This window comes from Sus scrofa, chromosome 2 (genome assembly GCF_054392235.1).
Source record: "Sus scrofa isolate SSC_HxYL_T2T_F1_AM1 chromosome 2, Sscrofa_HxYL_maternal_Yorkshire_Landrace_v2.0, whole genome shotgun sequence".
Classification (NCBI taxonomy): Eukaryota; Metazoa; Chordata; class Mammalia; order Artiodactyla; family Suidae; genus Sus; species Sus scrofa.
This window is the reverse complement of record NC_139384.1, coordinates 72579562-72593755: the sequence shown is the minus strand read 5'-3', so window position 1 is coordinate 72593755 and position 14194 is coordinate 72579562. Positions and strand designations below refer to the sequence as shown.

General features: G+C 41.1%; 1 pseudogene; it reads left to right on the top strand.

Moving 5' to 3' along the window:
* The first annotated feature begins 7021 nt into the window (after positions 1 to 7021).
* On the top strand, positions 7022 to 7853 carry LOC146405455 (olfactory receptor-like protein OLF4; annotated as a pseudogene).
* Positions 7854 to 14194: the final 6341 nt, after the last annotated feature.

Here is a 14194-nt window from a genome sequence, read left to right as displayed (position 1 = left end):
TTTTTTTTTTTTGTCTTTTTGTCTTTTGAGGGCTGCTCCTGTGGCATATGGAGCTTCCCATGTTAGGGGTCGAATCAGAGCTATAGCCACTGGCCTACACCACAGCCACAACCACGCAGGATCTGAGCCACATCTGTGACCTACACCACAGCTCATGGCAATGCCGGATCCTTAACCCACTGAGCAAGGCCAGGGATTGAACTCTCAACCTCATGGTTCCTAGTCGGATTCATTAACCACTGAGCCACAACAGGAACTCCTCAATGTACTTTGTATTAAATTGTGGTTGATTTGCAGTGTTTCTTCAGTTTATGCTATGCAGCAAAGTGACCCAGTCACTCAGAATTCCCCATACTGTACAGTGGGGTTCCATTGCCCATCCATTCCAAGAATAACAGTTTGCATCCAAAACCCAAAATGCCCATCCACCCCACTCCTGGGAACCACAAGTCTGCTCTCCTTGGCTGTGATCTGTTTCTGTTTTGTAGACGGGATCATCCGTGCCATGTTTTGGATTCCACAGATAAGTGATACATGGTATTTGTCTTTCTTTCTGGATTCCTTCACTCAGCATGAAAATCTCCGGTTACATCTATGTTGCTGCAAATGACATTAGTTTATCTTTTTATGCCTGAGTAATATTCCATTGTGTATATGTACCACATCTTCTTAATCCATTTATCTGTTGATGGACAATTAGGTTGTTTCCATGTCTGGTCTACTGGAATGAACATAGGGGTGCATGTATCTTTTCAATAAAAGTTTTGTCCCAATATATGCCCAAGAGTGGGATTGCTGGATCATATGTAGTTCTAGATTTAGTTTTCTGAGAAACATCCACATAGTGGTTTCCATAGTGGTTATACCAATTTACCAACAGTGAAGGAGGGTACCCTTTTCTCCACACCATCTCCAGCATTTGTTATTTGTTGACTTGTTAATGATGGCCATTCTGACTGGTGTGAGGTGGTACCTCATTGTAGTTTTGATTTGCATTTCTCTAATAATTAGTGATGTTGAGCACTTTTTTCATGTCTGTTGGCCATCTGTATGTCTTCTTTGGAAATTTGTCTATTTAGGTCTTCTGCCCATTTTCTAATTGGGTTGTTCATTTTTGTTGTTGAGTTGTATGTGTTGTTTGTATCCTGGCCTGTCTTAAAGGAACCTTACTGCTCTTCTTCTCTGTCTACAGAAACCATATCTGAACAAAACCTCAGTCCCCTTACCCAAACCTTGTAATATCCCAGGATAATTTCTCCTCCTCCTCTCAAGGCACAAGCCATGCTCCCTCTGTCAAGGGAAAGATATTAGGCCAGGGCTAGGTCCATCGCCATTAAGGCCCCTTCCCAGAGGGATGACACCATCTAGGCTAACCAACCTAGCTTAAGATAAAGTATACCTACTCATCTTCTTAAGTGTGGCACAGAGAACTCAGACCAGGGTGAAACCTTCCAGTAGGGGGCCCACCTCATTAGCTGGTTAGGGGACACCCTCCACTAGCCTTGGAGTTTGAGTGGCATCCAGAGCACCCTCAAAATAACTAACCTGAGGATGCTCATCTCTCAAGCCTGCCAGAACAGTCCCCAAACCCCTTTGTCATCCTGCAAAAGTCTCACCTGTGGGGCTAGGGGAGCCAGTCCTCACAGTTTCTAGGGGTGCACTTGAGTGCCCCAGAACCAGGACTTTCTCTGATCTAGGAACACCAGCTCTCTGAGACTATCTGCCAGAGACTATTTGTTAGCTTCCTTAATCCATCACCCTCTGCTGCCTTGACTGTCATTTTAAATGGGAACAACCATTCAGCCCCACTGAGGATGCCTCTAAAATAACTGGGATCTCTCCTCTCCCTGGGTTAGAGAAACCAACATGACCATGTGCTCATGGTCAACTCTCCCTGATCAAGAATTCCCACTGCACTTGAAGCATCTCTTATCTCAATAAACTCTACTTTCTCTCCATCCCAGGTTTCATTATGTGTATCTCTAATACTACTTTGAAATGGACACTATGTTTTGTGTCTTTGTGCATATCTATATGTGCACTGTACATTTACAGCCGCCAAAATTCATAAAAGAGCTCTACTTAATTGGCTTAAAGGAAATTAAGCACTTACACAAATTCTGAAATACATAAAGTAACTGGCCAGAATTAAACCTAGGTTCACATGAACTGGAAATATTTCAATACTAAATTAATATCTGGTTTTAAAGTTAAAGTTAGCTTTTTGATATAATTAATATAAACAGGTCATTAGAGTCATCAACATTAAGTATAACACCTTCATTGTGCCTAAGGTTTAGTAACAATTAAATAAATGTGTTGTGTCTGTTACAAAACTGCCAACAAGAAAAATAACTTGGTATAATAAAGTTTTCATAAATAAACTAAATGTAAATAAGAGCTTTTGGGTAAACTTTTTAGGCGTAATGGTTCTAGGAATATCTATTGAAGAATGATTTCTCCAGATATATGGTATTGTAAAAATTTAGAATTGTGCTGAATTAAATTAAATGATGGAAACTTATTTAATAGCTGGGTCATCTCCAAATAAAATAAGATACTGAAACATTAATTACTGAACATTGGTTTCATTTTACAGAGAAACTTGTGGTATGTTTGGTGCCACACTGAGACATTTTCTATAAAAAGTGCATAATTTTAAAAATTATTGGTATTTATGCTTACCAATCTACAGAGTCCAGATATGCAAGATAGTTCATGGTTACTTAAAAAAAGGTAGATTGTGTGTTTTCAGTAAAAAGGTATGAGAATAACAAGCCAGCTGGTACAGAATTTGGATTTAGTGTCTTTTTTTTTTTTTTTTTTTTTGCTTTTTAAGGCTGCACCTGTGGCATGTGGAAGTTCCCAGGCTATGGGTCAAATTGGAGCTGTAGCTGAGCTGTAGCTGCCAACCTACATCACAGCCACAGCAACATAGGATCTGACCCACATCTGAGTCCACACAGCTCACAGCAACACTGAATCCTTAAGCCACTGAAAAAGGCCAGGGATCAGACCCACATCCTCATGGTTCCTAGTCAGATTTGTTAACTACTGAGCCATGAAGGGAACTCCTGGATTTGATCTATATTAAAAAGCTGAGCATTACAAGTATGTAGAAGAATCCTTTAAAAAATAGCCAAATATGACCCAGGGCAAAGGCATCTCTGGTTGAGAACCACACTGGTCCAGAGTTTGAAAACTAGAAACAACCTGACAGAATTTGAAAAATGATCCCATGCCTTACTCAGATTATAACAGGCATATCATTAATCTCATGAACCCTGTTTCTACAATGGAAAATGGTGTTCATGATAGTCCTATCTCATCAAATGGAGTTTTCTAAAAATTAAATTATGCAATCCCTATACAGTGCTAAGATCTCAACATATCTCTTATAATTAACAAACATCTTATAATGAGGGACTAGCTGACAACTCTTAACTTGTGCTGTGTGACATTTCTAATTGTTTTTTGCAAAACCACCTTAAATCCAAGCAGTGTACTGCCCATGGTTCTATATTAAAGGAATGAATTTATCCAAATTGAAGAAGGGAATAGTAATTATCTAGAGATATCACAGTGGTTTAAGGACCTAATCAAGACAGAATCTTCAATCTCAGTCTTTGGAGAAAACTTGAACTCATGGTTGGGATGAGGTGCTTCTGCAACCTTAAGGTTTATTCCTCTGCAAGGCACAAGAGTTCATGGAGGGAGTAATAAACACTGAATTCACCTGGCTTGTAACGCTGACTCCTTGACACAGAGAATGAGCAAGAAAAAAATTCCTGTCTGTCCAGACCAATGTCCCTCAGGAAATCTATAGAAGTAGTGGTAACAGGAGGGAAGAGTGCTAATGAGAATACATGAGGAGCTGCAAATATTATCTCTGCTGCAGTCCCTCAGCCTGTGCAACCTTGGGATGGACAGGACATGGTTGTTGCTTTTAGAGTAATAACTTTGGCTGAGGGACAAATGCTTGCCTCCATCCCACTGTCTTGTTTGGATATAGAGTTTCTATCTGCATCATCAACCATCCAAGAGGAATTTGGACATCTACATTGATACTTTCCTCTTAGAGAATCCACCCAGGTGCGTCCAAGAGCCTAGCAAATACTGCAGGAGATGGTCTTAGGTAATGGCAGCCAAGAACATTTACCTGAGTTCACCTGAGAGCCAATCCAGACTAGCCCAGAGCCATAATCACTGTAGTTGTTTATTTGATTAATTAACTAATGTTTTAGTTTCTAATGCAAAAATAAACCTGAATATTGACCTCAACAATGCAAGGATCAGTGTGGACCATTAAACGGTGGACACGTAAGCTCAGATAGGAGAGGGATTAGGAGGTGTAAAGTGCTTCCAGTGAAAGTAGAACAAAGTTTAAGGGCCTTTGCAATTAGCTAGAGTACAGAAATAGGGAATTAGCTGTGAGAGTTGTACAGTTATGTAAGGACTTTTTTTTTTTTTAAGATAATGCCTATGTGACTATGGTGAGTAAAGTCTAGACCAAGGAATGCTGGGAAAAATTTTCTTGCAAGAATAGTTCATGGGACATGCATTTCACAGTATATCCTCCTCTTTATACTCAAATGAAAAAATTATTTATTGTGTAAAATGGGTTGGCTAATGAGCTTACTTTGCAATTATTTCATTGCTTGTGAGGCTAGATATATGTGTATATTAGTTAGCCAGTTACTTTCTGTGTTGAAAATTGTTAAATTTCTTTGTTTTTGCACTGTAAGTTTGGCATGCTTTTATTCCTCTTTTTTGTTCTTATTGTTGCTTTTTAGGGCCACGGCTGCGGCATGTAGAAGTTCCTTGGCTAGAGGTCAAATCAGAGCTATGGCTTCCAGCCTACACCATAGCCACAGCAATGCCAGATCTGAGCTGCCTCTGTGACCTACACCACAGGTCATAGCAAAGCTGGATCCTTAACGCACTGAGCAAGGCCAGAGCTTGAACCTGCATCCTCAAGGGTACTAGTTAGGCTCTTTACTGCTGAGCCACAGTGGGAACTTCCTTATTCCCCTTTTCAATTGTATTATTTTAAACAAAGAATTGTAATTTTCTCAAATTTTCTATCTGCCATTCAGTCATTTTATATATGTATACAAGTATTTTGGCAGAATGTCTAAGATTTTATAAATTTGTGTGGTAAAATTTGAGGCAGTCATATTTTTTTTCTTCTCATTGCTTTTTAATTTTCTTTAACTGAAGAAATAGTGCTGTCACTATTAAACATTCTTTACTGAGAACCCTTGCTTTAACCAAAACCAAAATGAATGTTTTTTTAGCATACTAACCCTAATAAGTCATGTTTTATACATATTTCCAACTACTTTCCATATCTGTTATTAAGTGTTATTTCTTCAGTTCTTTGTGATTGGATGTAGCATTTCTATTTCTAAAAGCTGCATCACATTCAGCCGCCATTTGGAAAGTGCTCTTCTTTACATTTGACTAGATGTAACTTCCATATAAGTATTTGAATCTACATGTCTCTAAGTAAGAGGAAATTACAATTTAGATATTGCTTCCTCCCCACATTTTAAAAGATTTTCTGTCATATACTTTTACTTCCGAGTCTTTGGTAATCTAGAACTGAATTGGTGACCCATGTTGATGTAATGAAAGTGTAATTTTTTTTTCTTTTAGAACTTGGTTTTCCTTCAATTTTGTTTCATATGACTGTGGGGGTTTTTTAATACTGAATTTCTTTTTTTAAAAAAATCTTTTGTCTTTTTAGGGCTGCACCCACAGCATATGGAGGTTCCCAGGCTAGGGGTTGAATCAGAGCTGTAGCTGCTGGCCCTACCCCACAGCCGCAGCAATGCAGGGTCTGAGCCATGTCTGTGACCCACACCACAGCTCATGGCAACACCGGATCCTTAACCCACTGAGTGAGGCCAGGGATTGAACCACAACCTCTTGGTTACTAGTCGGGTTCGTTAACCACTGAGCCATAGTGGGAACCCCTATACTGAATTTCATCAAATGCTGGAGGTACATATGCAGATGAGGGACTCCTTGTGACTTGAGGTTTCAGCAGAAGTAGGAAGGCCACAACATTCTTCAATATTGTTCAACACCATCTCTCCCTCCTGCTCACTTCCCTCACCAGACTGGCTTCCTTTTTTTTTGAACTTGAACATCTTAAACAAGCACCTTCCTCAAATGTTTGCCCTGGCAGTTCCCTTGCCAGGCACATTCTCCCCCAGGTATACTCATCCACTGGCTCTCTCTTCCTTGAGGTCTCTGTTCAAATATCACCTTGTTGGCAGTCTTGCCAGAACATGAAAAAAAAATTAGCCCCCCTCTTTTCTCTCTTCCTTCTACCTCCCTCCTTTTTCATTATAATATTAGTCATCATCTAACATGCTATACATTTTTAAAAGTTACTTATGTTCTTTCTCCATAACTGGATTTTAGGAGCTTCTGTTTTTCTGCAAGCTACACTTCCTGCATAGACAGTACCTGATGTATTGTCACAATTCAATTTACATTTTTAAGTTCATGGATTTCTCATTAAAACTGTGATTATGGGTGTTTCTATTGTGGCTCAGTGGGTTAAGAATCCAACATAGTGTCTGTGAGGATGTGGATTCAATCCCTGGCCTCACTCAGCGGGTTAGGATCCAGCATTGCAACAAGTTGCAGTGTAGGTCACAAATGAGGCTTGGATCTGTCGTTGTTGTGGCTGTGGCATGGGCTGACACCTGCAGCTATGATTCAACCCCCTAGCCAGGGAGTTTCCATATGCCACAGGTGTGGCCATAAAGAGAAAAAAAATTCTGTGAATAAATATTTTAATCATTGTGGGGGAAAAAGCTAAGAGTGGGACAAGTTTGCCAATTACAGAAAGCATGAGACATTCCCTAAAGGGGACCAGATTCATACATAAAATATTAATTTCTTGATGATCAAATATAAATTGTAGCATTTCAACACTTTGAGTAATACCCATTTGTGTGAAAATTAGTCATATGATTTTCTCCTTCTTCCCAGTCACCTCCACCACATGAACCAAGGGAATGATACAGGAATTTCAGAATTTCTTCTTATGGGATTTTCAGATGAACAAGAATTGCAGCCCCTGATTTTTGTATTTTTCCTCTCCATGTACCTCATCACTGTGTTTGGCAACCTGCTCATCATCCTAGGTGTCAGCTCAGACTCCCACCTCCACACACCCATGTACTTCTTCCTCTCCAACCTGTCCTTTGTAGACATCTGTTTCACTTCCACCACCATCCCAAAGATGCTGTGGAACATCCAGACACAGAGCAAAGTCATAACCTGTGAAGAGTGCATCATCCAGATGTATTTTTTTGTAATCTTTGCAGTATTGGACATCATTCTTTTGATGGTGATGGCCTATGATGGCTTTGTGGCCATCTGTCACCCCCTGCTCTACACAGTCATCATGAACCCCTGACTCTGTGTGTTGCTGATTCTGACATCCTGGATTATGAGTGTCCTGCATTCCTTTTTACAAAGCTTAATGGGGTTGCGACTGTCCTTCTGTACTGACTTGCAAATTCCCCACTTTTTCTGTGAACTCAATCAGATGGTGCAACTTGCCTGTTCTGACCCATTCCTCAATAACAACATGATGATGTGTTTCACCGCTGTCCTACTGGGTGTTGGTTCTCTCACTGGTATAATTTACTCATACTCTAAGATAGTATCCTCCATATATGGACTTTCATCAGCTTATGGGAGGTATAAAGCATTTTCAACCTGTGCATCTCACCTCACAATTGTCTCCTTATTTTACTGTACAAGCCTAGAAGTGTACCTTAACTCTGCTGCTACCCGCAGCTCCCATCCAAATGCAAAAGCCTCAGTGATGTATACCTTGGTCACACCCATGATGAGCCCCTTCATCTCTAGTCTGAGGAACAAAGATATAAAGAGGGCTCTGAAGATGTTCTTTGGGATGATGTCTATAAAAAGATGTCTGTCTTTTTTTATAAAGACTGATAGTCCTAGGGCTTAAGAAGTGCCTGTGATAAAAGCCTCAGAGCCAGAAATTATGGTTTGTATCAGATTATGGACATAGAACATACTTCATCCATATTTTTCTGGCATTTCCATTCTTTTTATTTCAACTTCTCTGTATAATTTATGTAACTCATTTTTTATTAAGCTTTGTGATCTGTCTGATATTCAAGAGTTTTCTCTTTGTAACTATCTTATTATCCCATTATCCCAATGTTATTTGCAAGCTTGGCTCTAAAACATTTGGAAATTTTCATTTATCTCAAGGGACTATATGAATTTTTTAGGAATAATGTCTTTTCTTTTTCTTTTTTGTCTTTTTGTCTTTGTGCCTTTTCTAGGGCTGCTTCCATGGCATATGGAGGTTCCCAGGCTAGGGGTCTAATTGGAGTTGTAGCCGCCAGCCTACACCAGAGCCACAGCAATGCTGGATCCAAGCCACATCTGCGACCTACACCACAGCTCATGGCAACACCAGATCCTTAACCCACCGAGCCAGGCCAGGGTTCAAACCCACAACCTCATGGTTCCTAGTCGGATTCGTTGACCACTATGCCACAACAGGAACTCTGAATAATGTCTTTTCAAGTGAAAATATAATGTTGAGTATTTTTTCCTTTGTTTGACTAATAAAAAGTCTTAAATTTGTACCATCCCTATGGAAAAAGCACTCTTGGTAGTCACAGATATTTATGTCAGCTTGTAACAGAAAAATAAAAAACTGAGACCACTGTTTTTATTTCATGAATGCCATTCCTTTATAGATCACCACCTTAACTGCTCTTCCTGATATTCCAGAACTTAGTATACTGGCTGTTATTGATGTTTATGAGTGTTTTTCTGTTCTTCAGGTTTCTATTCCATTATTCAGATTGGTGTCTACCATGCCTATAACTGACACTGGCAAAAAAAAAAAAAAAAAAAAAAAAAAAAAGATAAAATAGAAGTCTCCAAGTGGAAACTACACAGAAAGAAAATATGAATAAAAAGATTTACACAATATGGCCTTAGAATAAGACTTGACCTTAAATATAATGCAGAAGATATTAATCATACATTTGTTACTACACAAAAGGTGACTGTGTATATGTGTATGTGTATTTTCATACTTTTCTCTTTTAAATAACCATGCTCACACACATATATGTACATGTACACAGAAGCATTATGAACCTCCGGCTTTGTGTACTAGAACATCAGTGTCCTGCATCCCTTGATGCAAAGTTTACTGGTATTGCAGCTGTCTTTCTGCAATGACTTGGAAATCTCCCACTATTTCTGTGAACTCAAGCAGATGATCCAACTTGCCTGTTTTGACAATTTTTTTAATGAGTTGGGTATATATTTTTCAGCAACACTGCTGGGCAATAGTGCCCTCGCTGGTATTATTCACTCTTACTCTAAGATAGTTTCCTCCATGTGCGGAATGTCATAAGCTCGGAAGAAGTATATAGCTTTTCTCACCTATGCATCTCACCTCTCGGTTGTCTCCTTATTTTATTATAGCCTAGGCATGTACCTCAGCTCTGCTACTACCCACAGCTCCTGCTCAAGTGCAACAGCCTCCGTGATGTACACCATGATCGCATCCATGTCAAATGCCTTCATCTACAGTCTAAGACATAAAAGACATAAATAGGGAGAGGAGACAAGATGGTGGAAGAGTAGGGGGACACGATCATCCTCTCCCACAAACACAACAACAAAAAAAACACATCTACAGGATAAATGACTCACACAGAACAGCAACCAATCACTGGCAGAAGAACCTAAACTCCAATAATGACAAGAAGTTCGTGACATTACTAGGTAAAACGAGAAAAGAGGAGAGTGAGAGAAGGTGAATCCAAGTTGGAAGGGCGCTCCCGAAAGGGAACTGTGGAGGAGAAAAGGATCCTGCACCCTGGAAAGTCACCTACTCGGGGGAAAGATCAAACAATCTGGAGGAAACTCCAGATGCAGAGAAGAGTGTAGCAGTAAGTTGGAGTTCTGAAAAGCAGATCGAGAACTGAATGGACTGTCTAAACTATGTGCACAGTCACCAAAAATTGAGATGCCTGGGTAGGGGCTGGGCACCGAGACCTCAGCTCTGGAGGTTAGTCCCTGAGAAAGGGCTGGGGGGGGGGGTGGAGCAGAGACTGCTTGGGAGGTCTAGAAACCAGTCAGTCAAGTTTGACGGGGCAGAGACTGCCTGGGAGACTAGAAAGCAAAGCTGTCTCCGGGGAAGAGAGCAATACTCTAGGGGCAGGGAAGTGGAAAGCCACATCAGAGGGAACCTGGGAGAAGAGCCTGGTCTGCGCCCATGCTGGGGAGGGGAGAGAAGAAGGGGTGGGTCCCCATAGAATACTCCCCATGCCACAGCAAGCTTACTGGCCCACTAGCTAGCAGAAAGCTGTGCTTCCCAGTGCATCCCTTCCCCCCACCCTTGCCACCCCCTACGCTCTTGCTGGACCTGGGGCTGCCTGCCATCAGGGAGGGATGGCCTCAAGAATTTCCTGAAGTCTACCACTGCAGGGGCTGTCCCTGCACAGGTCTGCTTGCCCTTTGGAGGGGCTACACGGAGCAGCACCAAACACCACCAGCCCCCTAGAAAAGGCCTGCAGCCCAGAAAAGCTAGAACAAGCCTAGCCAGGCTGTGAAAATATCTGCCTAATTCTTGGACAGTCTTTTCGAGTTGGCCTGCCCTGGGGAAAAGACTCTTGGGTTCACAGCAGCACAGCTAGCTGCCCAAGCCCTCAGGGGGAGCCAAGCTGTTGTGAATGAGCTGCATAGGACTGCCAGCTCCAGGCAGGACGCCCTGCAGCCCAGAAAAGCTGCAACAAGCCTGACTGAGCCATGAAAAGATCTGCCTAATTCTTGGACGGTCTTTCTGAGTCAGGCTGCCCTGGGGAGGAGCCTCCTGGGTTCGCAGCAGCCAAGCTAGCTGCTCCAGGTATCGAGAGGAGCCGCACTTCCACACAAAAATGGCACAGGACTGCTAGCTCCAGGCAGGACACCCCACAGGCCAGAAAAGCTACAACAAGCATGGCCAGGCCATGAAAACATCTGTCTAATTCTCGAACAGTCTTTCTGAGTTGGGCTGCTCTGGGGAAGAGCCTCTTGGGTTTTCAGTGGCCCTGCTAGCTTATCCAGCCCTCTGGGGGAGCCGCACTCTTGCAGAACAGCTGCAAAGGACTGCCAGCTCTCTGCAGGACCCCCTGCAGCCCATAAAAGCTACAAAAAGCTTGGAAAGACTGTGAAAAGATCTGCCTACATTCTCAGGCTGTCCTTCTGAGTTGGGCTACCCTAGGGAAGAGCCTCTTAGGTTCTCAGTGACCCAGATAGCTGCTCCAGCCCCAAGGGGGTGCTGCACTCCTGAGGAACAGCTGCCCAACACTGCCAACCCCCTGCAAGAACCCCACAGCCTAAAAACACCAGAGCAAGCTCTGCATGACCAAGTGAAATCTGCTACCATCATGGTGTGGACCTCCCAGTCCTGTCTGCCCTCAGGAAGTCTTCCTTTCCTTCAAAAGACCCTGTTAGACCCATCAACACTCCAGAAAAGCCACACTGCCTCAAAAAACTGACCAACAATGCCAGCCCTCAAGAAACATTCCATGGCAGTGACAAGGCAAACACTGCCTGGTCATGGAGAGTACAACTCCCTCAGGAGAAAGAAAACAACAAGCAAGATGAAGAAGCTGAGAAACCACCCCCAGTCAAACCAACAGGAGAACTCACCTAAAACAGTCAACAATGAAACAGATCTCTGCAGTCAGACAGACCTGGAGTTCAAAAGAGAAATAGTGAAAATACTGAAGGAATTAAGAGAAGATATGAACAGTGATGCAGATACCCTCAGAAAGGAACTAGAAAATATAAGGAGGAGCCAAGAAAAACTAGAACATTCATTTACAGAGACACAACTGAACTAAGGGCAGTAAAACCAGAATGAATAATGCAGAAGAACGAATCAGTGATACGGAAAATAGAATAATGGAAATCACCCAATCATGTCAGCAGACAGAAAACCAAACCAAAAAACAGGAAAGCAATATAAGAGACCTATGGGATAATATAAAGTGGTCAATCTACACATAATAGGAATTCCAGAAGGAGTAGAAAAAGATAAGGAGATGGAAAATATATTTGACAAAATTATCACTGGAAACTTCCCAAATCTAAAGGATACTGGGTTCAAGGTACAGGAAGCACAGAGGGCCCCAAACAAACTGAACCCAAATAGACCCACACCAAGACACATCATAATAAAAATGGCAAAAGTTAGTGATAAAGAGAGGATCCTAAAGGCAGCAAGAGAAAAGCAGAATGTTACCTACAAGGGAACCCCCATAAGATAATCCGCTGATTTCTCTACAGAAACACTACAGGCCAGGAGGGAATGGCAAGAGATATTTAAAGTGCTAAAAGGAAAAAAATATGCAACCTAGAATACTCTATCCAGCAAGAATATCATTTAAAATAGAAGGGGAAATAAAAGTTTTTTCCAACAAACAAAACCTTAAAAAATACAGCAACACAAATCCCAGGCTAAAAGAAATATTAAAAAGGCTTCTCTAAACCAAAAAGAAAGGAAGGAAAGGGAAGAAAAAAAGAAAATAAAATAAAGAAAAAGAAGAAGAGGAGAAACTAGGACTGAGGACACCACAATCAGCAGTCACTCAAATAAGCCAGCATACAGAGTTAATCATGAACATGTTTCAAACAAAATAAAATTAAAAAGAAAAAAATAAAAAAGAGTCATCAAAACCATAAAATGTGGGCAAGGGATGTTAGGAAATAAATAACCCTTTTTGTTTGTTTGTATGTTTCTCTTCTTTATTTTTATTTTATTTATTTATTTTTTGTCTTTTTGCCATTTCTTTGGGGCTGCTCCCACAGCATATGGAGGTTCCCAGGCTAGGGGTCGAATCGGAGCTGTAGCCACTAGCCTACACCAGAGCCACAGCAATGCGGGATCCGAGCCGTGTCTGCAATCTACACCACAGCTCACGGCAATGCCGGATCTTTAACCCACTGAGCAAGGGCAGGGACCGAACCCGCAACCTCATGGTTCCTAGTCAGATTCATTAACCACTGCCCCACAACGGGAACTTCTGTTTCTCTTCTTAATTTTAATATAATAATGAAGTGTTTGAACCTACAGGACCATCAGGCTAAAACACACAATTATGGGAAGGGGTTAGCATACTTAAAAAACAGGGCAACCACAAGCCAAAACCAAATATTGCATTCGCAAAAAATGAAAAAAAAAATACACTCAAGGAGATAATAACAGGTGACCATCCAACCAAAAAAAAAAAAAAAAAAAAAGAAAGGAAGAATGGAGAACCATAGAATCAACTGGAACACGAGGTTCAAATGGCAATAAATAATCATCTATCAATTATCACCTTAAATGACAATGGACTGAATACCCCAATCAAAAGACACAGAGTGGCTGAGTGGATAAAAAGGCAAAAACCTTCTATATGCTGCCTACAAGAAACTCACCTTAGGACAAAGGATACATATAGATTGAAAGTGAAAGGGTGGGGAAAAATATTTCACACCAATAGACATGACAGAAAAGCAGGAGTCGCAACACTCATATCAGACAAAATAGACTTTAAAACAAAAGACATAAAGGAAGACAAAGAAGGACACTACTTAATGATCAAGGGATCCATCCAAGGAGAGGATGTTACTATCGTCAACATATATGCCCCAAATATAGGAGCACCCAGATACATACAACAAATATTAACAGACATAAAGGGAGATATTGATGAGAATACAATCATAGTGGGAGAGCTCAATATGCCCCTCACATCAATGGACAGATCCTCTAGACAGAAAACCAATAAGGCAACAGAGATCCTGAAGGAAACAATAGAAAAGTTAGACTTAATTGATATCTTCAGGACACTACATCCAAAAAAAGCAGAATACACATTCTTCTCAAATGCTCATGGAACATTCTCAAGAAGCCACCACATATTGGGACACAAAGCAAATCTCAATAAATTTAGGAGCATAGAAATTATCTCAAGTATCTTCTCTGACCACAATGCCATGAAATTAGAAACCAACCATGGGAAAAGGAAAGAGAAAAAACATCCTACATGGAGACTAAACAACATGCTACTCAAAAACCAATGGGTCAATGAGGAAATCAAGAAGGAAATTAAAAACTACCTTGAAACAAAAG